Source organism: Oncorhynchus keta, unplaced genomic scaffold (genome assembly GCF_023373465.1).
Source record: "Oncorhynchus keta strain PuntledgeMale-10-30-2019 unplaced genomic scaffold, Oket_V2 Un_scaffold_1014_pilon_pilon, whole genome shotgun sequence".
Lineage (NCBI taxonomy): Eukaryota > Metazoa > Chordata > Actinopteri > Salmoniformes > Salmonidae > Oncorhynchus > Oncorhynchus keta.
In genome coordinates, this window is record NW_026290754.1 from 247,501 (window position 1) to 274,000 (window position 26,500).

Genomic DNA, 26,500 nt, shown 5'->3' on the forward strand with positions numbered 1-26,500 from the left:
GTAGGTATGTACGGCAGGACCAAATCAGAGAGGTAGGTAGGAGCAAGCCCATGTAATGCTTTGTAGGTTAGCAGTAAAACCTTAAAATCAGCCTTTGCTTTGACAGGAAGCCAGTGTAGGGAGGCTAGCACTGGAGTAATATGATCAAATTTTTTGGTTCTAGTCAGGATTCTAGCAGCCGTATTTAGCACTAACTGAAGTTTATTTAGTGCTATATCCGGGTAGCCGGAAAGTAGAGCATTGCAGTAGTCTAACCTAGAAGTGACAAAAGCATGGATTAATTTTTCTGCATCATTTTTGGACAGAACGTTTCTGATTTTTGCAATGTTACGTAGATGGAAAAAAGCTGTCCTCGAAATGGTCTTGATATGTTCTTCAAAAGAGAGATCAGGGTCCAGAGTAACGCCGAGGTCCTTCACAGTTTTATTTGAGACGACTGCACAACCATTAAGATTAATTGTCAGATTCAACAGAAGATCTCTTTGTTTCTTGGGACCTAGAACAAGCATCTCTGTTTTGTCCGAGTTTAATAGTAGAAAGTTTGCAGCCATCCACTTCCTTATGTCTGAAACGCATGCTTCTAGCGAGGGCAATTTTGGGGCTTCACCATGTTTCATTGAAATGTACAGCTGTGTGTCATCCGCATAGCAGTGAAAGTTAACATTATGTTTTCGAATAACATCCCCAAGAGGTAAAATGTATAGTAAAAACATTACACAGGCTGTACCAGGATACTGACCTGTCTATAACATTACACAGGCCTTACCAGGATCCTGACCTGTCTATAACCTTACACAGGCTGTACCAGGATACTGACCTGTCTATAACATTACACAGGCCTTACCAGGATGTACCAGGATACTGACCTGTCTATAACATTACACAGGCTGTACCAGGATACTGATCTGTCTATAACGTTACACAGGCCTTACCAGGATCCTGACCTGTCCCTGAGATAACACAACTTGTTTTGGAGCTGGGCCTCTCTCTGCACTCGTGTTCAGAAAATGACAAAGGATTGATTTCCTTATAATGCCGATGCACTTGTACATCAATACTTGAGTCAATCAGAAGACACTCTTTTCCAATTCATTCAACTTCTGTTTAGTATGAAGAAACAGCCCCCTAATAATATGATGAGAGAAGTGAAGCCCTCTGTTTATAATTGAATCAGGAAAATCTTCTGAATTATTGACACAAGTGAGTCTTGGCCAACCACAGTATTCATGCATGGCCTCCAGTGGGATTGGACCAGGGGAGGGACCTCCAGTGGGATTGGACTAGGGGAGGGGGCCTCCAGTGGGATTGGACCAGGGGAGGGACCTCCAGTGGGATTGGACCAGGAGAGGGGACCTCCAGTGGGATTGGACCAGGGGGAGGGACCTCCAGTGGGATTGGACCAGGGGGAGGGGCCTCCAGTGGGATTGGACCAGGGGGAGGGACCTCCAGTGGGATTGGACTAGGGGAGGGACCTCCAGTGGGATTGGACTAGGGGAGGGGACCTCCAGTGGGATTGGACTAGGGGAGGGGCCTCCAGTGGGATTGGACCAGGAGAGGGGACCTCCAGTGGGATTGGACTAGGGGAGGGGACTTCCAGTGGGATTGGGCCAGGGGAGGGGGCCCTCGAGTGCGATGGGACCAGGGGGAGGGGACCTCCAGTGGGATTGGACCAGGGGGAGGGGCCTCCAGTGGGATTGGACCAGGGGAGGGGACCTCCAGTGGGATTGGACTAGGGGAGGGGACCTCCAGTGGGATTGGACTAGGGGAGGGGCCTCCAGTGGGATTGGACCAGGAGAGGGGACCTCCAGTGGGATTGGACTAGGGGAGGGGACTTCCAGTGGGATTGGGCCAGGGGAGGGGCCCTCGAGTGCGATGGGACCAGGGGGAGGGGACCTCCAGTGGGATTGGACCAGGGGAGGGGCCCTCGAGTGGGATTGGACCAGGGGAGGGGCCTCCAGTGGGATTGGACTAGGGGAGGGGGCCTCCAGTGGGATTGGACTAGGGGAGGGGACCTCCAGTGGGATTGGACCAGGTTGAGGGGACCTCGAGTGGGATTGGACCAGGGGGAGGGGACCTCGAGTGGGATTGGACCAGGGGGAGGGGACCTCCAGTGGGATTGGACCAGGGGGAGGGGCCTCCAGTGGGATTGGACTAGGGGAGGGACCTCCAGTGGGATTGGACCAGGGGGAGGGGCCTCGAGTGGAATTGGACCAGGGGGAGGTGGAAGGGACCTCCAGTGGGATTGGACTAGGGGGAGGGGACCTCCAGTGGGATTGGACCAGGGGGAGGGGCCTCGAGTGGGATTGGACCAGGGGGAGGGACCTCGAGTGGGATTGGATCAGGGGGAGGTGGAAGGGACCTCCAGTGGGATTGGACTAGGGGGAGGGGCCTCCAGTGGGATTGGACCAGGGGGAGGGGACCTCCAGTGGGATTGGACCAGGGGGAGGGGACCTCCAGTGGGATTGGACCAGGGGGAGGGGACCTCCAGTGGGATTGGACCAGGGGGAGGGGACCTCCAGTGGGATTGGACCAGGGGAGGGGACCTCGAGTGGGATTGGACCAGGGGGAGGTGGAAGGGACCTCTAGTGGGAGTTAAATACCCCCTCCCTCCCCACATCCTTATATTGATCTTGGGGTGGGGGATACACCAGGGTCATGTTCATTAGGACGCACCACTGTATAGCTGCTTAGATAGTAACTCTCCACTTCTGACCTTTATCTTTAGTTTGGTGCTTACTGAACGAGACCCACGGATGTTGTTGATGAATGGGTCGAGAACAGAGAGTTTTGTTGGATGCTTGTCACCGATCTGTCCATGAACAGTAGGAAGGATGACAGATGGTGTTGTCACCAATCTGTCCATGAACAGTAGGAAGGATGACAGATGGTGTTGTCACCAATCTGTCCATGAACAGTAGGAAGGATGACAGATGGTGTTGTCACCGATCTGTCCATGAACAGTAGGAAGGATGACAGATGGTGTTGTCACCGATCTGTCCATGAACAGTAGGAAGGATGACAGATGGTGTTGTCACCAATCTGTCCATGAACAGTAGGAAGGATGACAGATGGTGTTGTCACCGATCTGTCCATGAACAGTAGGAAGGATGACAGATGGTGTTGTCACCGATCTGTCCATGAACAGTAGGAAGGATGACAGATGGTGTTTCTGTAGGGCCGTGTTTGATTGACACTGGGATGGCTTGGGCTACTCATACATTTACTGATGAGTAAATGATTGAGGCATTTGTTTTCTAATGAAGTGGATTATAATGCGATGATGCTGTCGGGTTGGGTGATTTATCAAATTAATTCAAATTACTGTTTTTGCGCGATGTTCGCCATACTTGTATCACAAAATCATTTGTTTTTTTGTATTTTTGGTTTTATGTCCGCTTGTTCTCGCGTCTTCTTGGTCTCGTTCGCTCCTTCTCTGCTGTGAACCTTCCCATTTACACCAGAGATCTCCATATAATGGCGAGAGGCTCATGTCTCCTCCCCTAACAATGGGAGTCGTTGTCCCAAAGGTGGAAAGGCAGGCGACAAGCTTAGTTCCAAAATAAGACCATAGAAACACATTGGGCTTATTGTTGGACAGATTTTGGCGAGAGTGAAACCTCTTGCTTCTCCTCTCTCTCTATAGTTTACATACACACCCTAAGCCCCTCCCCCTGTCACTTACAAAAAACAAAATTAACATCTCAAACCAACCCCCTGTTTATGTCTCAACTCCTCAGATTGAGAGCAGAGCAGACACTACTGCCACAGGAGTATCAATGAACATTGATTGTGGAAAAGGAATTGCCCGACTCGTCTCACGTGCATTACAGTATCACATATCGCCTGCAGCATTTTAGTCAAATAAAGACCGTTATACTGGCTGTTTAGTCTGTGTTTTATAAAAAAAACACTTATAAAAGGAATTGTCAACTCGTTCTCATTCTGATAAATCAGGTAGGACACTTGATTTCAACATCGGAACAAAGTGGACAGGATAACATGCTGCTCAAACAGCTGGAGATGTACAGAAGGGTGTGTTCATCACAATCTGTTCTACCTGTTTAGCGAGCAGATCTCTCTCTCATTCACTCGCTCTCTCCGATGTTGGCTAGCAGATAGATCCAAGTTGGATCTAAGTGAGCCTATGATCCCGTTGCGTGTAATTCGGCTACAACATCTGGTCTGTGAATATTTCCACTTCGTGATGTGTGGTGGAGTTGTAGTGCAAGACTTGTTCGGGTAACAAATCCAGTTTCTTAAGGAATCCTGCAAGCTTTCTTTCTTAAAGATGGTCAATGAAGAAGTGGACCAATTCTGAGTGTTAATATGTCATCTGTTTGTATTTCTCTCCAGGTACTGATATCTCGGTAGGAGAGGAGGTGGCCATCAAGCTAGAATGTGTGAAGACCAAACACCCGCAGCTCCACATCGAGAGCAAGATCTACAAGATGATGCAGGGAGGAGGTACGACACTGCACCATTTATCTGTCCTACCAACCTAGTGGTCATCCTACCAGCTCTCATCTAGATCACTGTAACTGGCCTAGTGGTCATCCTACCAGCTCTCATCTAGATCACTGTAACTGGCCTAGTGGTCATCCTACCAGCTCTCATCTAGATCACTGTAACTGGACTAGTGGTCATCCTACCAGCTCTCATCTAGATCACTGTAACTGGCCTAGTGGTCATCCTACCAGCTCTCATCTAGATCACTGTAACTGGACTAGTGGTCATCCTACCAGCTCTCATCTAGATCACTGTAACTGGCCTAGTGGTCATCCTACCAGCTCTCATCTAGATCACTGTAACTCCTAGTGGTCATCCTACCAGCTCTCATCTAGATCACTGTAACTGGACTAGTGGTCATCCTACCAGCTCTCATCTAGATCACTGTAGTTTGACTAGTGGTCATCCTACCAGCTCTCATCTGGAATCACTGTAACTCTCATCTAGTTTGGTCATCCTACCAGCTCTCATCTGGATCACTGTAACTGGAGTGGTCATCCTACCAGCTCTCATCTAGATCACTGTAACTGGACAGTGGTCATCCTACCAGCTCTCATCTAGATCACTGTAACTGTAGTTTAGTGGTCATCCTACCAGCTCTCATCTAGATCACTGTAACTGGACAGTGGTCATCCTACCAGCTCTCATCTAGATCACTGTAACTTGTAGTGAATGTCATTACCAGCTCTCATCTGGAATAGTGGTCATCCTACCAGTATCTAGATCATGTACTGGACTAGTTCACTACCAGCTCTCACTGGATCATACTGTTCCCACTGGTCATCCTTCATCTAGATTTGAATGTAGTTGTTGACTCTCACTGGAATACTGTTGTAGTTTGAATGTCATCCTGACCAGCTCACTGGATCATACTGGTAGTAGTTTACCAGCTCTCATCTTGATCACTGTATACTGGCCTAGTGGTCATCCTACCAGCTGTCATCTAGATCACTGAACTGGCCACTGGTCAATAGCTCTTCTAGATCACTGTAATGGTATTGTCCTGACCTCATCTAGATCACTGTAGTAGTCATTACCAGTATCTGTCACTGACCTCAGTGGTCATCCTACTCATCTCATGTAGATTAACTGGAATGGTCATCCTACCAGCTCTCATCTAGATCACTGTAACTGGCCTAGTGGTCATCCTACCAGCTGTCATTGATCACTGTACCTCACTGGTCATCCTACCAGCTTCATCAGATTTGAATGCCTAGTGGTCATGACCAGCTCTCACTGGAATACTGTTGTAGTTTGAATGTATTCATCCTGACCAGCTCATCTAGATCATACTAACTGCAGTTTGAATGTCATCCTACCAGCTCTGACTTCTCACTGGAATACTGTTGCAGTTTGAATACCAGCTCTCATCTAGATCACTGTAACTGGCCTAGTGGTCATCCTACCAGTTTCTAGATCTAGTTTGTGTATTGGACTCACCAGCTCTCATCTGGAATACTGTGCAGTTTGAATGTAGTGGTCATGACCTCATCTGGAATACTGTATCCTAGTTTGAATGTATTGTTGACCCTACTGCTCATCTAGATAAAACTGGCCTAGTGGTCATTAACTCATCTGATCACTATTCCTGTGCCTAGTGGTCATCCTACCAGCTCTCATTAGTGGTCAACAGCTCTCATCTAGATCCAGTTAGCCCTGGCCTAGTGGTCAACCCAGCTCTCATCTACATTCACTCACCAGTGGTCATCCTCCAGATCCATCTGTGACCTTTACCCTGGCCTATTCAGTCAGTCCAGATCCTCTAGATCACTTGTAACTGGCCTAGTGGTCATCAGTCCAGCTCCTCCGTAGACCTTTACCCTGGCCTAGTGGTCCCTACCCTCTGTGATCCTTTACCCTGGCCAGTTTGAGTGGTCACCTACCAGCTCATCAGATCACTGTGACTTGGCCCTGGTCATTCATCTAGATCCTGACTGGCCCAGCTCCTCAGTCCGGATCCTGTCTGTGACCTAGTTAGCCTGGCAGTTCATCAGATCCTGATCCTCCATGACCTTTACCTGTAACCTGGCTAGTTCAGTCAGTCCTAGTGGATCCTCTGTGCTCCTAGATTACTGGCCTGTGGTCATCGTTTACCAGCTCTCATCTAGATCACTTTACCCTGGCAGTTTGGTCATCCTACCAGCTCTCATCTAGATCACTGTTCACTGGCCTAGTGGTCATCCTACCAGCTCTCATCTAGATCCTCTGTGACCTTTCCTACCAGCTTCAGTCTAGATCCTGTATCCTCTGTGACCTTTCATCCTGGCGCTTCATCTAGTCCTTCTTCCTCTGTGAACCTTTACCCTGAATGTATTGTTGACCGCTTACTGTTCAGTTTGATCCTCTGTGACCTTACCCTGGCCTGTTTAGTCAGTTTGATCCTCTGTGACCTTTACCCTGGTAGTTTAGTCATTGTTGACCTCTGTGACTGGAATACTGTTCAGTTTGAATGACCTTTACCCTGGCAGTACTTAGTCAGTCCGGATCCTCTGTGACCTTTACCCTGGCATTTAGTCAGTCCGGATCCTCCATGACCTCACTGGAATACCCTGGCAGTTTGAAGTCAGTCCGGACTGGAATACTCTCTAGTTTGACCTTTACCCTGGCCTGTTAGTTTGTCATTGTTGTCTGGATCCCCCATGATCACTTTACCCTGGCCTCCTCCTGGAATACTGTTGCAGTTTGAATGACCTTTGACCTCACTGGAATACTGGCAGTTTGAAGTCAGTGACCTCCTGGATCCTTGCAGTTTGACCTTTACCCTGGCAGTTTAGTTGTCCTGGATACTCAGTTTGAATGATTTTACCCTGGCCGCAGTTTAGTCATTGTTGTCCTGGAATCCTCTGTTTGACCTTTGACCTCACTGGAATACTGTAGTAGTTTGATCCTATTGTTGACCTTTACCCTGGCAGTTTAGTCATTGTTGTCCTGGAATACTCCATGACCTTTGACCCACTGGAATTTAGTCAGTTTGAATCCCTATGTGTGACCTCACTGGAATACTGTGTAGTTTGAATGTGTTGACCTCCTGGAATACTGTGCAGTTTGTGTATTGTTGACCTCACTGGAATACTGTGTGTTGTTTAAAGTATTGTTGACCTCCATGCAGTTTGAATGTATTGTTGACCTCACTGGAATAGTGCAAGCTTTTTGAATGTATTGTTGACAACCTGGAATACTCCCAGTTTAACAGGCTTATCACCACCACAGAATACAGCCCCTCAGTTTGAATGAGGGTTGACCCCTGCATACCCAGTTTATGCTCTGACATTGGGACAGGATGGAGCTCACTGGGTTACTGGAGCCCTGTGGGTTTGAATGTTTGTGCCCTATATCCTTGGAATACTTTTTCACTGCTCCCCTGACCTCACTGGAATACACCAAGTTTGAATGTACCTCTTGATCTCACTGGAATACATTGGTTCTATCCTTGACCTCTCTGTCATCAGTTTATCCTTTCTCACTGGAATACTCCTCTAGTTTGAATGTATTCTCTGTCATCTGCTGCTAAAATACATTAACTCTGTCATCTCCCTCTCTTCTCATTTCTAGCTCTGTCAGTTAGCCCTCTATCCTTCCTCTGTCATCTCCTCTATCCTTGACCTTTCTGTTCAGTCAGTCCGGATCCCCTCTATCCTTACCCTCTGTCATCAGTCCCCTCTGTGACCTTTACCCTGTCATCTGTCCCCTCGTATCCTTTACCCTCTGTCATTCCCCTTGATCTTTACCCTGGCCATTCTGTCAGTCCGGATCCTCTCTGACCTTTACCCTCTCTGTCAGTCCCCTCCTATCCTTTACCCTGGCCGTTCTGTCATCTACCCCCTCTGTGACCTCCTTACCCTCTCTGTCATCGGATCCTCTATCCTTTACCCCTGGCCGTTCAGTCAGTCCGGATCTCTGTGACCCTTTAATACTGTCATCTGCATCCTCCGTGACCTTTACCCCATTCTATCCTTCCTCTCTGTCATCCTCCCTGTGACCTTTACCCTTTTACTCTGTCCGGGTCCTCTGTATCCTTCCTGACCTCTGTCATCTCCGGATCCTCTATCCTTTACCCTCTCTGTCATCGGATCCCCATCTATCCTACCCTCCGTTTAGTCAGTGTCATCACCCATCTATCCTTCCCACTCTGTGTTGTAAAGGTGTGTTTTCCCCTCCAGGGTGTCCTGTTGTTCTGTCATCTTTATCCTTCCTCTCTGTCAATCTCCCCTCGGTGTGCGCGTCCTTCCAAACTCAGCTTTTGTGTAACAACCCACTATCCCTAACCTTATCACCACTGCCATCTCCAGCCCCTCACCCCTTCCCCTCTGTCATGTCCCCTCTGATCATTGGGACAGGATGGAGCTGATCACATGGGTCCTGGAGCCCTGTGGGTCCATTGAGTCATGTCCCCTATATCCTTATTTTTCCTCTCTGGGTCATCTCCCCTCTATCCTTCCTCTCTGTCATCTCCCCTCTACCTCTCTGTCATCTCCCCTCTATCCTTTCCTCTCTGTCATCTTCTATCCTTCCTCTCTGTCATCTCCCCTCTATCCTTCCTCTCTGTCATCTCCCTCTATCCTTTCTCTCTGTCATCTCCCTCTATCCTTCCTCTCTGTCATCTCCCCTCTATCCTTCCTCTGTCATCTCCCCTCTATCCTTCCTCTCTGTCATCTCCCCTCTATCCTTCTCTCTGTCATCTCCCCTCTATCCTTTCCTCTCTGTCATCTCCTCATAGTCCCCTATCCTTCTCTCTGTCATCTCCCCTCTATCCTTCTCTCTGTCATCTCCCCTCTATCCTTCCTCTGTCATCTCCCCTCTATCCTTCCCTCTGTCATCTCCCTCTATCCTTTCCCTCTGTCATCTCACCCTCTATCCTTACCCTCTCTGTCATCTCCCCTCTATCCTTCTCTGTCATCTCCCCTCTATCCTTTCTCCTCTGTCATCTCTCCCTCTATCCTTCCTCTCTGTCATCTCCCTTCTATCCTTCCTCTGGGTCATCTCCCTCTATCCTTTCTCTCTGTCATCTCCCCTCTATCCTTCCTCTCTGTCATCTCCCCTCTATCCTTCCTCTCTGTCATCTCCCCTCTATCCTATCCTCTGTCATCTCCCTAAGGATCCTTCCTCTCTGTCATCTCCCCTCTATCCCCATTATCCTCTGTCATCTCCCCTCTATCCTTTCCCTCTGTCATCTCCCTACCCTTCCTGGCCTGTCATGTCGCCTCTATCCTACTGACCACTGGGGGCCACCTCTGTCATTCCCTCCTTCCTCTGGGTCATCTCCCTCCATCCTTCCAGCTCTGTCATCTCCTCTATCGTTGAGCCTCTCTGTCATGTCCCCTCTATCCTTCAAACTCTGTCATCTCCCTCTATCCTTCCTCCCCATCATCCCCATTATCCTACTGACCACTGGGTCAATACACACCATAGTCCCCATTATCCTACTGACCACTGGGTCAATGCTGCACAACCATCTATTTTATCCCTGTATCTCCCTTATCCTACTGACCACTGGGTCAATACACCTCCCCATTATCCTACTGACCACTGGGTCAATCTGCACAACCATCATTATTATCCATATTCCCATTATCTTACTGACCACTGGGTCAATCTATCCTTTACCCTACTCTGGGTCATCATAGTCCTCTCATACCCTAATGACCACTAGGCCAATTAGTCCCCATTACCTCATTACCCTACTGACCACTGGGTCAATACACACCATAGTAGACCTCATTACCCTACTGACCACTGGGTCATCTCCCCATATCCTTCCTCTGACCACTCCCCTCTATCCTTCCTCTCTGTCATCCCCCTCTATCCTGACCACTGGGTCAATACACACCCCTCATTATCCTACTGACCACTGGGTCAATACACACCATAGTCCTCATTTATCCTACTGACCACTGGGTCAATACACACCATAGTCATCATTATCCTCCTGACCACTGCAATACACACCATAGTCCCCATTATCCTACTGACCACTGGGTCATCACACCATAGGCCCCTTATCCTCTCTGACCATCAACACCCTCTAGGCCCCATTATCCTACTGACTGTCATCAACACACACCTATCCTTTCCCTCTGACCATGGTCTAATACACACCATAGGCCTCATTATCCTACTGACCACTGGGTCATACACACCATAGTCCCCATTATCCTACTGACCACTGAGGCATACACACCATAGTCCCCATTATCCTACTGACCACTGGGTCAATACACCATAGTCCCATTATCCTACTGACCACTGAGGCAATACACACCATATCCCATTATCCTACTGACCACTGGGTCATCACCCTCTATACCTCATTACCCTACTGACCAGTGGGTCACACACACCATCCTCATTATCCTACTGACCACTGGGTCAATACACACCATAGTCCCCATTATCCTTACTGACCACTGGGTCAATCACACCTAGGCCCCATTACCCTCATCCCTACTGACCTCTGGGTCATAGTCCCCATTATCCCCCTCATAGCACAACCATCCTTTCCTGACCACTATCAATGCTCCACACCATCTCCCAGATCATTATCTTACTGACCACTGGGTCAATACACACCATAGACCTCATTACCCTACTGACCAGGTGTGGGGGTCACACACCATAGTCCTCATTACCTCTTACCCTGACCACTGGGGCCAATACACATAGTCCCCATTCCATTCTACTCCAGCTCATGAATATTCATACCCTACTGACCACTGGGTCAATACACACCATAGACCTCATTACCCTACTGACCACTGGGTCATACACACCATAGTCCCCATTTATCCTACTGACCACTGGGTCAACACACACCATAGGCCCCATTACCCTACTGACCACTGGGTCAATACACACCATAGTCCCCATTTATCCTACTGACCACTGGGTCAACACACACCATAGGCCCCATTATCCTACTGACCACTGAGGCAATACACACCATAGTCCCCATTATCCTACTGACCACTGGGTCAACACACACCATAGGCCCCATTATCCTACTGACCACTGGGTCAACACACACCATAGACCCCATTATCCTACTGACCACTGGGTCAATACACACCATAGGCCTCATTATCCTACTGACCACTGGGTCATAATATCCTACACCATAGTCCCCATTATCCTACTGACCACTGAGGCAATACACACCATATTCCCCATTATCCTACTGACCACTGGGTCAATACACACCATAGTCCCCATTATCCTACTGACCACTGAGGCAATACACACCATATTCCCCATTATCCTACTGACCACTGGGTCAACACACCATAGGCCCCATTACCTCATTACCCTACTGACCAGTGGGTCAACACACACCATAGGCCTCATTATCCTACTGACCACTGGGTCAATACACACCATAGTCCCCATTATCCTACTGACCACTGGGTCAACACACCATAGGCCCCATTACCTCATTACCCTACTGACCAGTGGGTCAACACACACCATAGGCCTCATTATCCTACTGACCACTGGGTCAATACACACCATAGTCCCCATTATCCTACTGACCACTGGGTCAACACACCATAGGCCCCATTACCTCATTACCCTACTGACCAGTGGGTCAACACACACCATAGGCCTCATTATCCTACTGACCACTGGGTCAATACACACCATAGTCCCCATTATCCTACTGACCACTGGGTCAATACACACCATAGTCCTCATTATCCTACTGACCACTGGGTCAATACACACCATAGTCCTCATTATCCTACTGACCACTGGGTCAATACACATCATAGTCCTCATTACCTCATTACCCTAATGACCACTAGGCCAATACACACCATAGTCCCCATTACCTCATTACCCTACTGACCACTGGGTCAATACACACCATAGTCCTCATCACCCCCCTAAAAAGATTTAGATGCACTATTGTAAGTGGCTGTTCCACTGGATGTCATAAGGTGAATGCACCAATTTGTAAGTCGCTCTGGATAAGAGCGTCTGCTAAATGACTTAAATGTAAATGTATTACCCTACTGACCACTGGGTCAATACACACCATAGACCTCATTACCCTACTGACCACTGGGTCAACACACACCATAGTCCTCATTACCCTACTGACCACTGGGTTAATACACACCATAGTCCTCATTACCCTACTGACCACTGGGTCAACACACACCATAGTCCTCATTACCCTACTGACCACTGGGTCAACACACACCATAGTCCTCATTACCCTACTGACCACTGGGTCAATACACACCATAGACCTCATTACCCTACTGACCACTGGGTCAATACACACCATAGCCCTCATTACCCCACTGACCACTAGGTCAATACACACCATAGTCCCCATTACCTCATTACCCTACTGACCACTGACCACTAGGTCAATACACACCATAGTCCTCATTACCCTACTGACCACTGGGTCAGTACACACCATAGTCCTCATTACCCTACTGACCACTGGGTCAATACACACCATAGACCTCATTACCCTACTGACCACTGGGTCAATACACACCATAGACCTCATTACCCTACTGACCACTGACCACTGGGTCAATACACACCATAGCCCTCATTACCCTACTGACCACTGACCACTAGGTCAATACACACCATAGACCTCATTACCCTACTGACCACTGGGTCAATACACACCATAGACCTCATTACCCCACTGACCACTGGGTCAATACACACCATAGACCTCATTACCCTACTGACCACTGGGTCAATACACACCATAGACCTCATTACCCTACTGACCACTGGGTCAATACACACCATAGTCCCCATTACCTCATTACCCTACTGACCACTGGGTCAATACACACCATAGCCCTCATTACCCTACTGACCACTGACCACTAGGTCAATACACACCATAGACCTCATTACCCTACTGACCACTGGGTCAATACACACCATAGACCTCATTACCCCACTGACCACTGGGTCAATACACACCATAGACCTCATTACCCTACTGACCACTGGGTCAATACACACCATAGACCTCATTACCCTACTGACCACTGGGTCAATACACACCATAGTCCCCATTACCTCATTACCCTACTGACCACTGGGTCAATACACACCATAGTCCTCATTACCCTACTGACCACTGGGTCAATACACACCATAGACCTCATTACCCTACTGACCACTGGGTCAATACACACCATAGTCCCCATTACCTCATTACCCTACTGACCACTGGGTCAATACACACCATAGTCCTCATTACCCTACTGACCAGTGGGTTAATACACACCATGTTACTCTATCAATATTGGCTAATCAGTATGATATATATATATATTGCTTTATCATTTTGCTCTACGGTAGGAAACGGACTGAAACAGGGAGGGACTACCTGAACTTGTCCAATAAGAAACACAACATTGTTGTTGCAATATGTTTTGGTAGGTTTTACCCTAATGAATACATCCCAGGTTCTGGAACAGAACCAGATGGGAGGAAGCTATTTTAGACTCCAGTTCCGTCCCATATGGCACCCTATTCCCTACATAGTGCACTACTTTTGACCAGAGATCTATGCACCCTATTCCCTACATAGTGCACTACTCCTGACCAGAGCCCTATGGCACCCTATTCCCTACATAGTGCACTACTCCTGACCAGAGATCTATGGCACCCTATTCCCTACATAGTGCACTACTCCTGACCAGAGATCTATGGCACCCTATTCCCTACATAGTGCACTACTCCTGACCAGAGATCTATGGCACCCTATTCCCTACATAGTGCACTACTCCTGACCAGAGATCTATGGCACCCTATTCCCTACATAGTGCACTACTCCTGACCAGAGATCTATGGCACCCTATTCCCTACATAGTGCACTACTCCTGACCAGAGATCTATGGCACCCTATTCCCTACATAGTGCACTACTTTTGACCAGAGCTCTATGGCACCCTATTCCCTACATAGTGCACTACTTTTGACCAGAGCTCTATGGCACCCTATTCCCTACATAGTGCACTACTTTTGACCAGGGCCCTATAGTGGTCTGATGAGAATGAGTGCACTATATAGGGACTAGGGTGTCATATGGGATACAGACAGGCTATTTAGTGCTGAGTGACCCTACAGGTCCTTAGATGGACACTGTACATTCTGCTGCTTAATATATCCAGTGGTCTGGTCTATGTAGTCTAAGGTTGAGCTGCTTCTAAATATATTATGTTGCTGTAGCAGTATGGGGGCTCCCGAGTGGCACAGCGGTCTAAGACACTAGAGGTGTCACTACAGACCCTGGTTCGATCCCGGGCTGTATCACAACCGTCCGTGATCTGGAGTCCCACAGGGCGTCCCACAATTTGGCCCAGCGTCGTCCGGGCTAGGGGGGTGGTTGGCCGGGGTAGGCCGTCATTATAAATAAGAATTTGTTCTTAACTGACTTGCCCAGTTAAATAAAATAAAAATATAATATTAAATCCCTTGTCTGTCTGTGGATCTCAAAATATGAATATAAAAAAATATAGAAAATCATTAGTTCTATGAACAGCAGATTAAACACATTTTGGGCAATGGATCTGTGAATACATTTAGAGGGTGTCATACAATGCAATAGTATTAATGGATCTGTGAATACATTTAGAGGGTGTCATACAATGCAATAGTATTAATGGATCTGTGAATACATTTAGAGGGTGTCATACAATGCAATAGTATTAATGGATCTGTGAATACAGGGTTTACAATGCAATAGTATTAATGGTGTGAATACAATGTCATACAATGCAAGTATTAATGGATCTGTGAATACATTTAGAGGGTGTCATACAATGCAATAGTAGTATTAATCTGGAATACATCTAGAGGGTGAATACAATGCAATAGTAGTATTAGGGTGTATCTGTTCTTAACATGGGCAACATGGGCCTGAGGCATACAGAGGGTGATATTAGTAATAGTATTAATGTTCTAACCCTGGGCAACATTTGGGCCTGGGAGGCTACAATGCAATAGTATTACATGTATCTGTGAATAATTTGGGCAACATGGGCCTGGGATACAATGATATTAGTATTAAGTATTCTGTTCTTAACCCTGGGCAACATGGGCCTGGGAGTCATACAATATTAGTATCCACAGTATTCTGTTCTTAACCCTGGGCAACATTATATAGTATCCACAGTATTCTGTTCTTAACCCTGGGCAACATGGGCCTGGGAGGCTCACAGAGCAATTAGTATCCACAGTACTCCACAAATGTTCTTAATTTTTCAACATGGGCAATATTTCTTTTATTCCACAATTATTAATATATTTTTATTAAATTTTATTTAACCCTGGGCACTGTAATTTAAAGCTAGAATCCTTAGTTGCTACATCCATCTTTGGTATGGCAAACCCTGATGTACCCACTTGATTCTTGAATAATATAACTTATAAATGCTTCATGAGCTTAGTTCAACTGTGGTACCCCATCAGAACCCAGAATACAACCTGGTTTTACTCCAATGTTTGGAAACAATGTAAACTAACACTTTGGAGCCTCAAAACATAGTTAAAACTATAATGTTGATATCATGGATGGTCAGTCCTTACATCCACAGCTCTGTCTAATTTAATGGCTATATTTCTCCAGGCCCATCCCTCAGCTTTTTACCAAAACCGAGACTTAGAATTGCAGGAAATTAGCTTGAAAACTGCCACATTTTTCTCTCCGATGCAAAGAGGTGGACCTTTGAAAAAACAATGTTCCTTGGTGAAACTTGGTTTGTCCAGCCCTGCGCTGCCAAACTCCTAGTTAAACCCCTCATATGCTATTTCTGTCTCACTGGAGTTATGAGGGGTCCCTGGCCCCAACAAGTTGGAGAACCCCTTATCTAGCGTTTTCAACTGTAGCCCATATACAGGCTGCTGCTGCTGCTAAAAACAGCCTCCTGGTGTGGTGTCCTGCTCGTTGGAGATGGTCTATGTGCTGCTGTTAGCCTTGCTAACACACACTCTGCCTGGCTAGCCCATATACGTCTCCTCCAGCTTCCAGAACACACTCTGCCTGGCTAGCCCATATACGTCTCCTCCAGCTTCCAGAACACACTTTGCCTGGCTAGCCCATATACGCCTCCTCCAGCTTTCATAACACACTCTGCCTGGCTAGCCCATATACGTCTCCTCCAGCTTTCATAACACACTCTGCCTGGCTAGCCCATATACGCCTCCTCCAGCTTCCAGAACACACTCTGCCTGGCTAGCCCATATACGTCTCCTCCAGCTTTCATAACACACTCTGCCTGGCTAGCCCATATACGCCTCCTCCAGCTTTCATAACACACTCTGCCTGGCTAGCCCATATACGTCTCCTCCAGCTTCCAGAACACACTCTGCCTGGCTAGCCCATATACGCCTCCTCCAGCTTTCATAACACACTCTGCCTGGCTAGCCCATATACGCCTCCTCCAGCTTCCAGAACACACTCTGCCTGGCTAGCCCATATACGTCTCCTCCAGCTTCCAGAACACACACTGCCTGGCTAGCCCATATACGCCTCCTCCAGCTTCCAGAACACACTCTGCCTGGCTAGCCCATATACGCCTCTTCCAGCTTCCAGAACACACTCTGCCTGGCTAGCCCATATACGTCTCCTCCAGCTTCCAGAACACACTCTGCCTGGCTAGCCCATATACGTCTCCTCCAGCTTTCAGAACACACTCTGCCTGGCTAGCCCATATACGCCTCCTCCAGCTTCCAGAACACACTCTGCCTGGCTAGCCCATATACGTCTCCTCCAGCTTTCAGAACACACTCTGCCTGGCTAGCCCATATACGTCTCCTCCAGCTTCCAGAACACACTCTGCCTGGCTAGCCCATATACGTCCCCTCCAGCTTCCAGAACACACTCTGCCTGGCTAGCCCATATACGTCTCCTCCAGCTTTCATAACACACTCTGCCTGGCTAGCCCATATACGCCTCCTCCAGCTTCCAGAACACACTCTGCCTGGCTAGCCCATATACGCCTCCTCCAGCTTCCAGAACACACTCTGCCTGGCTAGCCCATATACGTCTCCTCCAGCTTCCAGAACACACTCTGCCTGGCTAGCCCATATACGTCTCCTCCAGCTTCCAGAACACACTCTGCCTGGCTAGCCCATATACGTCTCCTCCAGCTTCCAGAACACACTCTGCCTGGCTAGCCCAGATACGTCTCCTCCAGCTTCCAGAACACACACTGCCTGGCTAGCCCATATACGCCTCCTCCAGCTTCCAGAACACACTCTGCCTGGCTAGCCCATATACGCCTCTTCCAGCTTCCAGAACACACTCTGCCTGGCTAGCCCATATACGTCTCCTCCAGCTTCCAGAACACACTCTGCCTGGCTAGCCCATATACGCCTCCTCCAGCTTCCAGAACACACTCTGCCTGGCTAGCCCAGATACGTCTCCTCCAGCTTCCAGAACACACTCTGCCTGGCTAGCCCATATACGCCTCCTCCAGCTTCCAGAACACACTCTGCCTGGCTAGCCCAGATACGTCTCCTCCAGCTTCCAGAACACACACTGCCTGGCTAGCCCATATACGCCTCCTCCAGCTTCCAGAACACACTCTGCCTGGCTAGCCCATATACGTCTCCTCCAGCTTTCATAACACACTCTGCCTGGCTAGCCCATATACGCCTCCTCCAGCTTTCATAACACACTCTGCCTGGCAGCCCATATACGACCTCTCCTCCAGCTTCCAGAACACACTCTGCCTGGCTAGCCCATATACGCCTCCTCCAGCTTTCATAACACACTCTGCCTGGCTAGCCCATATACGCCTCCTCCAGCTTCCAGAACACACTCTGCCTGGCTAGCCCATATACGCCTCCTCCAGCTTCCAGAACACACTCTGCCTGGCTAGCCCAGATACGTCTCCTCCAGCTTCCAGACACACACTGCCTGGCTCCCCATATACGCCTCCTCCAGCTTCCTCAGAACACACTCTGCCTGGCTAGCCCATATGAGCGCCTCTTCCAGCTTCCAGAACACACTCTGCCTGATGATAGCCCATATACGTCTCCTCCAGCTTCCAGAACACACTCTGCCTGGCTAGCCCATATAGCGTCTCCTCCAGCTTTCAGAACACACTCTGCCTGGCTAGCCCATATACGTCTCCTCCAGCTTTCATAACACACTCTGCCTGATGATAGACCCATATACGCCTCCTCCAGCTTCCAGAACACACTCTGCCTGGCTAGCCCATATGACGTCTCCTCCAGCTTTCATAACACACTCTGCCTGGATGATAGCCCATATAGCGCCTCCTCCAGCTTTCATAACACACTCTGCCTGGCTAGCCCATATAGCGTCTCCTCCAGCTTCCAGAAACACTCTGCCTGGCTAGCCCATATGAGCTGACCTCCTCCAGCTTTCATAACACACTCTGCCTGATGATAGACCCATATATGAGCCTCCTCCAGCTTCCAGAACACACTCTGCCTGGCTAGCCCATATGACGCCTCCTCCAGCTTCCAGAACACACTCTGCCTGGCTAGCCCATATAGCCTCTTCCAGCTTCCAGAACACACTCTGCCTGGTTAGCCCATAGCTATGTCTCCTCCAGCTTCCAGAACACACTCTGCCTGGCTGACCTCCCCATATACGTCTCCTCCAGCTTCCAGAACACACTCTGCCTGGCTAGCCCATGAGCTGACCCTCCTCCAGCTTCCAGAACACACTCTGCCTGGCTAGCCCAGATACGTCTCCTCCAGCTTCCAGAACACACACTGCCTGGCTAGCCCATAATATGACGCCTCCTCCAGCTTCCAGAACACACTCTGCCTGGCTGAGCCCATATACGTCTCCTCCAGCTTTCATAACACACTCTGCCTGGCTAGCCCATATACGCCTCCTCCAGCTGTCATAACACACTCTGCCTGGCTGATGATAGACCATAATACGTCTCCTCCAGCTTCCAGAACACACTCTGCCTGGCTAGACCTCCCCATGATACGCCTCCTCCAGCTTTCATAACACACTCTGCCTGGCTAGCCCATATACGCCTCCTCCAGCTTCCAGAACTCACTCTGCCTGGCTAGCCCATATACGCCTCCTCCAGCTTCCAGAACACACTCTGCCTGGCTAGCCCAGATACGTCTCCTCCAGCTCAGATGATACACACTGCCTGGCTAGCCCATATACGCCTCCTCCAGCTTCCAGAACACACTCTGCCTGGCTAGCCCATATAGCCTCTTCCAGCTTCCAGAACACACTCTGCCTGATAGACACTAGGTTAATATGAGCGTCTCCTCCAGCTTCCAGAACACACTGATCTGCCTGGCTAGCCCATATACGTCTCCTCCAGCTTTCATAACACACTCTGCCTGGCTAGCCCATATACGCCTCCTCCAGCTTCCAGAACACACTCTGCCTGGCTAGCCCATATACGTCTCCTCCAGCTTTCATAACACACTCTGCCTGGCTAGCCCATATACGCCTCCTCCAGCTTTCATAACACACTCTGCCTGGCTAGCCCATATACGTCTCCTCCAGCTTCCAGAACACACTCTGCCTGGCTAGCCCATATAGACACCTCCTCCAGCTTTCATAACACACTCTGCCTGGCTAGCCCATATACGCCTCCTCCAGCTTCCAGAACACACTCTGCCTGGCTAGCCCATATACGCCTCCTCCAGCTTCCAGAACACACTCTGCCTGGCTAGCCCATATACGCCTCTTCCAGCTTCCAGAACACACTCTGCCTGGCTAGCCCATATAGCGTCTCCTCCAGCTTCCAGAACACACTCTGCCTGGCTAGCCCATATACGCCTCCTCCAGCTTCCAGAACACACTCTGCCTGGCTAGCCCAGATACGTCTCCTCCAGCTTCCAGAACACACACTGCCTGGCTAGCCCATATACGCCTCCTCCAGCTTCCAGAACACACTCTGCCTGGCTAGCCCATATACGCCTCCTTCCAGCTTCCAGAACACACTCTGCCTGGCTAGCCCATATACGCCTCCTCCAGCTTCCAGAACACACTCTGCCTGGCTAGCCCATATGACGACCTCCTCCAGCTTCCAGAACACACTCTGCCTGGCTAGCCCAGATGACGTCTCCTCCAGCTTCCAGAACACACTCTGCCTGGCTAGCCCATATACGCCTCTTCCAGCTTCCAGAACACACTCTGCCTGGCTAGCCCATATACGCCTCCTCCAGCTTCCAGAACACACTCTGCCTGGCTAGCCCAGATACGTCTCCTCCAGCTTCCAGAACACACACTGCCTGGCTAGCCCATATACGACCTCCTCCAGCTTCCAGAACACACTCTGCCTGGCTAGCCCTGACCTCCCTCTGATGATAGACTATATACGCTCTTCCAGCTTCCAGAACACACTCTGCCTGGCTAGCCCATATACGCCTCTTCCAGCTTCCAGAACACACTCTGCCTGGCTAGCCCAGATACGTCTCCTCCAGCTTCCAGAACACACTCTGCCTGGCTAGCCCATATACGTCTCCTCCAGCTTTCAGAACACACTCTGCCTGGCTAGCCCATATACGCCTCCTCCAGCTTCCAGAACACACTCTGTCTGGCTAGCCCATATACGCCTCCTCCAGCTTCCAGAACACACTCTGCCTGGCTAGCCCATATACGCCTCCTCCAGCTTCCAGAACACACTCTGCCTGGCTAGCCCATATAAGTCTCCTCCAGCTTCCAGAACACACTCTGCCTGGCTAGCCCATATAGCGTCTCCTCCAGCTTCCAGAACACACTCTGCCTGGCTAGCCCATATAAGTCTCCTCCAGCTTCCAGAACACACTCTGCCTGGCTAGCCCATATTACGTCTCCTCCAGCTTTCAGAACACACTCTGCCTGGCTAGCCCATATACGTCTCCTCCAGCTTCCAGAACACACTTTGCCTGGCTAGCCCATATACGCCTCCTCCAGCTTCCAGAACACACTCTGATGGCTAGCCCATATACGTCTCCTCCAGCTTCCAGAACACACTCTGCCTGGCTAGCCCATATATGTCTCCTCCAGCTTCCAGAACACACTCTGCCTGGCTAGCCCATATACGTCTCCTCCAGCTCCACTCTGGAATACATGTACTCACTATGACAGATGCTAAAAGCACGTCTCCCCACTTTGGCTTTAAGACGAAGAGACAAACGCACCAGACTGTGTGTGTGTTGCGACACAGGGAGATTGCTGGAGCATGGAGAATATACTTGGCCTCGTGTGTGTGTGTGTGTGTGTGTGTGTGTGTGTGTGTGTGTGTGTGTGTGTGTGTGTGTGTGTGTGTGTGTGTGTGTGTGTGTGTGTGTGTGTGTGTGTGTGTGTGTGTGTGTGTGTGTGTGTGTGAGTTAATATAGACTGGTTAATATGAGCTGACCTCCCTCTGATGATAGACACTAGGTTAATATGAGCTGACCTCCCTCTGATGATAGACACTAGGTTAATATGAGCTGACCTCCCTCTGATGATAGTCACTAGGTTAATATGAGCTGACCTCTCTCTGATGATAGACCTCCCTCTGATGATAGTCACTAGGTTAATATGAGCTGACCTCCCTCTGATGATAGACACTAGGTTAATATGAGCTGACCTCCCTCTGATGATAGACACTAGGTTAATATGAGCTGACCTCCCTCTGATGATAGTCACTAGGTTAATATGAGCTGACCTCCCTCTGATGATAGACACTAGGTTAATATGAGCTGACCTCCCTCTGATGATAGACACTAGGTTAATATGAGCTGACCTCCCTCTGATGATAGTCACTAGGTTAATATGAGCTGACCTCCCTCTCTGATAGACACTAGGTTAATATGAGCTGACCTCCCTCTGATGATAGACACTAGGTTAATATGAGCTGACCTCCCTCTGATGATAGACACTAGGTTAATATGAGCTGACCTCCCTCTGATGATAGACACTAGGTTAATATGAGCTGACCTCCCTCTGATGATAGACACTAGGTTAATATGAGCTGACCTCCCTCTGATGATAGACACTAGGTTAATATGAGCTGACCTCCCTCTGATGATAGTCACTAGGTTAATATGAGCTGACCTCCCTCTGATGATAGACACTAGGTTAATATGAGCTGACCTCCCTCTGATGATAGACACTAGGTTAATATGAGCTGACCTCCCTCTGATGATAGACACTAGGTTAATATGAGCTGACCTCCCTCTGATGATAGTCACTAGGTTAATATGAGCTGACCTCCCTCTGATGATAGACACTGATGATAGACACTATGGTTAATATGAGCTGACCTCCCTCTGATGATAGTCACTAGGTTAATATGAGCTGACCTCCCTCTGATGATAGACACTAGGTTAATATGAGCTGACCTCCCTCTGATGATAGACACTAGGTTAATATGAGCTGACCTCCCTCTGATGATAGACACTAGGTTAATATGAGCTGACCTCCCTCTGATGATAGACACTAGGTTAATATGAGCTGACCTCCCTCTGATGATAGACACTAGGTTAATATGAGCTGACCTCCCTCCCTCTGATGATAGACACTAGGTTAATATGAGCTGACCTCCCTCTGATGATAGACACTAGGTTAATATGAGCTGACCTCCCTCTGATGATAGACACTAGGTTAATATGAGCTGACCTCCCTCTGATGATAGACACTAGGTTAATATGAGCTGACCTCCCTCTGATGATAGACACTAGGTTAATATGAGCTGACCTCCCTCTGATGATAGACACTAGGTTAATATGAGCTGACCTCCCTCTGATGATACCTCCCTCTGATGATAGCACTAGGTTAATATGAGCTGACCTCCCTCTGATGATAGACACTAGGTTAATATGAGCTGACCTCCCTCTGATGATCACCTCTGACCTCTCTCTGATGATAGACACTAGGTTAATATGAGCTGACCTCCCTCTGATGATAGACACTAGGTTAATATGAGCTGACCTCCCTCTGATGATAGACACTAGGTTAATATGAGCTGACCTCCCTCTGATGATAGACACTAGGTTAATATGAGCTGACCTCCCTCTGATGATAGACACTAGGTTAATATGAGCTGACCTCCCTCTGATGATAGACACTAGGTTAATATGAGCTGACCTCCCTCTGATGATAGACACTAGGTTAATATGAGCTGACCTCCCTCTGATGATAGACACTAGGTTAATATGAGCTGACCTCCTCTCTGATGATAGTCACTAGGTTAATATGAGCTGACCTCCCTCTGATGATAGACACTAGGTTAATATGAGCTGACCTCCCTCTGATGATAGACACTAGGTTAATATAGCTGATCCCTCTGATGATAGACACTAGGTTAATATGAGCTGACCTCCCTCTGATGATAGACACTAGGTTAATATGAGCTGACCTCCCTCTGATGATAGACACTAGGTTAATATGAGCTGACCTCCCTCTGATGATAGACACTAGGTTAATATGAGCTGACCTCCCTCTGATGATAGACACTAGGTTAATATGAGCTGACCTCCCTCTGATGATAGACACTAGGTTAATATGAGCTGACCTCCCTCTGATGATAGACACTAGGTTAATATGAGCTGACCTCCCTCTGATGATAGACACTAGGTTAATATGAGCTGACCTCTCTCTGATGATAGACACTAGGTTAATATGAGCTGACCTCCCTCTGATGATAGACACTAGATAGTTAATATGAGCTGACCTCCCTCTGATGATAGACACTAGGTTAATATGAGCTGACCTCCCTCTGATGATAGACACTAGGTTAATATGAGCTGACCTCCCTCTGATGATAGACACTAGGTTAATATGAGCTGACCTCTCTCTGATGATAGACACTAGGTTAATATGAGCTGACCTCTGATGATAGACACTAGGTTAATATGAGCTGACCTCCCTCTGATGATAGACACTAGGTTAATATGAGCTGACCTCCCTCTGATGATAGACACTAGGTTAATATGAGCTGACCTCCCTCTGATGATAGACACTAGGTTAATATGAGCTGACCTCCCTCTGATGATAGACACTAGGTTAATATGAGCTGACCTCCCTCTGATGATAGACACTAGGTTAATATGAGCTGACCTCCCTCTGATGATAGACACTAGGTTAATATGAGCTGACCTCTCTCTGATGATAGACACTAGGTTAATATGAGCTGACCTCCCTCTGATGATAGACACTAGGTTAATATGAGCTGACCTCCTCTGTCACTGATAGAGCTGACCTCCCTCTGAGATAGACACTAGGTTAATATGAGCTGACCTCCCTCTGATGATAGACACTAGGTTAATATGAGCTGACCTCCCTCTGATGATAGACACTAGGTTAATATGAGCTGACCTCCCTCTGATGATAGACACTAGGTTAATATGAGCTGACCTCCCTCTGATGATAGACACTAGGTTAATATGAGCTGACCTCCCTCTGATGATAGACACTAGGTTAATATGAGCTGACCTCCCTCTGATGATAGACACTAGGTTAATATGAGCTGACCTCCCTCTGATGATAGACACTAGGTTAATATGAGCTGACCTCCTCTCTGATGATAGACACTAGGTTAATATGAGCTGACCTCCCTCTGATGATAGACACTAGGTTAATATGAGCTGACCTCCCTCTGATGATAGACACTAGGTTAATATGAGCTGACCTCCCTCTGATGATAGACACTAGGTTAATATGAGCTGACCTCCCTCTGATGATAGACACTAGGTTAATATGAGCTGACCTCCCTCTGATGATAGACACTAGGTTAATATGAGCTGACCTCCCTCTGATGATAGACACTAGGTTAATATGAGCTGACCTCCCTCTGATGATAGACACTAGGTTAATATGAGCTGACCTCTCTCTGATGATAGACACTAGGTTAATATGAGCTGACCTCCCTCTGATGATAGACACTAGGTTAATATGAGCTGACCTCTCTCTGATGATAGACACTAGGTTAATATGAGCTGACCTCCCTCTGATGATAGACACTAGGTTAATATGAGCTGACCTCCCTCTGATGATAGACACTAGGTTAATATGAGCTGACCTCCCTCTGATGATAGACACTAGGTTAATATGAGCTGACCTCCCTCTGATGATAGACACTAGGTTAATATGAGCTGACCTCCCTCTGATGATAGACACTAGGTTAATATGAGCTGACCTCCCTCTGATGATAGACACTAGGTTAATATGAGCTGACCTCCCTCTGATGATAGACACTAGGTTAATATGAGCTGACCTCCCTCTGATGATAGACACTAGGTTAATATGAGCTGACCTCCCTCTGATGATAGACACTAGGTTAATATGAGCTGACCTCTCTGATGATAGACACTAGGTTAATATGAGCTGACCTCCCTCTGATGATAGACACTAGGTTAATATGAGCTGACCTCCCTCTGATGATAGACACTAGGTTAATATGAGCTGACCTCCCTCTGATGATAGACACTAGGTTAATATGAGCTGACCTCCCTCTGATGATAGACACTAGGTTAATATGAGCTGACCTCCCTCTGATGATAGGTTAATATGAGCTGACCTGAGCTGACCTCCCTGATGATAGACACTAGGTTAATATGAGCTGACCTCCCTCTGATGATAGACACTAGGTTAATATGAGCTGACCTCCCTCTGATGATAGACACTAGGTTAATATGAGCTGACCTCCCTCTGATGATAGACACTAGGTTAATATGAGCTGACCTCCCTCTGATGATAGACACTAGGTTAATATGAGCTGACCTCCCTCTGATGATAGACACTAGGTTAATATGAGCTGACCTCTCTCTGATGACTAGTTAATACACTGATGATAGACACTAGGTTAATATGAGCTGACCTCCCTCTGATGATAGACACTAGGTTAATATGAGCTGACCTCCCTCTGATGATACCTCCCTCTGATGATAAACACTAGGTTAATATGAGCTGACCTCCCTCTGATGATAGACACTAGGTTAATATGAGCTGACCTCCCTCTGATGATAGACACTAGGTTAATATGAGCTGACCTCCCTCTGATGATAGACACTAGGTTAATATGAGCTGACCT

The 26,500-nt window shown here is 48.2% G+C and overlaps 1 pseudogene; it reads left to right on the forward strand.

The window, feature by feature from the left end:
* The window catches only part of LOC127927254 (casein kinase I-like), a 76,640-nt pseudogene that overhangs the window by 20,175 nt on the left and 29,965 nt on the right, over window positions 1-26,500 (forward strand).